This window comes from Loa loa, assembly GCF_000183805.2.
Source record: "Loa loa unplaced genomic scaffold supercont3.124, whole genome shotgun sequence".
NCBI lineage: Eukaryota > Metazoa > Nematoda > Chromadorea > Rhabditida > Onchocercidae > Loa > Loa loa.
The window spans coordinates 49,355-51,186 of record NW_018108304.1 but is presented as its reverse complement, the minus strand read 5'-3'; positions in this window follow the sequence as shown (position 1 = coordinate 51,186).

The window sequence follows — 1,832 nt, the reverse complement described above, 5'->3', positions numbered from 1 at the left end:
TTATTATTATTATATATATATATATATATATATATATATATATATATATATATATATATATATATATATATATATATATGAAATTTTTATATTATCCAGATTGTCCTTCCGATCTGGATTACTATTAATCTGGAAACATTTCTTAGTTGTTATCACACCTGATCCAGAATGTTCATCTCAAGCAGTACTGCTGGCTAATGAGAATGTCATCGTAAGCCGAGGGAGTCATTCAGATCTATCTATGCTTGGCTGTCTCTTGTCTTGATCCATCCTTTACATGTATCAGATTTTTAGTGGGCCATTTAAGTGCTCACTTTCTTTATAACATACTCGGTTACTGGCTGTTTAAATGAAACTGATGAAAATACATATGTACCTCTTTCTGAAATCTTTCATGAAATTTCTCCGATAAATGGAATGCATTTGACAATAATTCTGCAATATATTTCCGTACAGTGTTGTTTATGTGTTCCAAAATAATTATTCTAAATTTTGAAAGAAAAATATCCAATTGAAAACGTTAAAGTTTTTTAGAATAAAAAATGAAATAGGAGCCCTTTTTTACTTTCAAACAAATAAACAAGCTGATTTTTCGAGAAGACTTGATTGGATTTAGAATTCGAAATTCGTCTGGATCATCTGATAAATGCTCAAATATCAGATGCATTTGTGTATCATTCAAGAACTGCAGTATCGCTGTGATAACATTCATCTTCATTATCTTTTTTGCATCAATTTTTCACAGCAAAAAAAATGTTTGTCAGGAAAGACTGGAAATTTTAGTGATTGAAGAAAAGAAGTCGTTTTGGATTTGTAACGATAAAAGTGTGGAAAAATGGAAGTAAATTATCTTTTCATAATTCATTGTTAAATTAAATTAGAGTTGTAAGGTGAAGTAAGATTAATAAGACATTTGCTATTCCAGAATAGGATGGCTTAAACTTTGTTTATCCACTCATTATTCGGTGATCCTCTAAACGAAAGGGAAAAAAGTTCTTTATAAAGCTTTCCTTTTATGCATTTCAAAATTGTTTTAAATACCGTTAACCGGATGTGTTATCCCTTTTCATGTATTCAGTATCCGGAAATACAATCCTCAACTGTTATTTTCCGTTTTTGTTAATTTTTATTTTTCTTTACATTCTACATAAATGACGTTTATTCCGCAAAAATAAATGCGTGCGAATGTACTTTCCAAAACTTAATTTTCACTAAATTTCGCTAATTTTAAGACATGAAAAGCAATTAATTTTAATAAATTACAAAAAAAAAAAGATTTCTATTAGCACAGGGAAGCGTAACAACCAATTGCGCTCAGAATTTTGCCCATGAATTTTATTCAAAGCCTCGTGGTTTTAATTGAAAGGATGATATGGTAACTGTTTACACCACAATGTTACACAAAATGATTTATAACAAATTACACATTCATTTTTATTTCGTTTATATCAACGGTCGGAACACGTAAAATTTTTCCAAAATATTTTCTTGAACAGAGCATTGAAAAGGAATGAACAATTTAAATTTAAATGGTAAATTGAATTAAATTCTCTCATCTACAGTACACCAGGAAATATGATCGTAATTTTAAAATTTCTCCACCTATTAGAAACAACCTTCCTTGTAGTCTTTGAATTTTCATTAAATTAAATGAAATATTAAATGAAAAGTTGAAAGTTTTTGCTTAAACAATAATTTACTATTTCATCATAAAAATCTGGAAATTGTCACAAATATTTGAATCAAACATTGTTTATATCAAATAATTAAACCTTATCTTATCTTTCCATTTAAAATAAAATCAACAAACATTGGATTGACAGTTTCAGGCT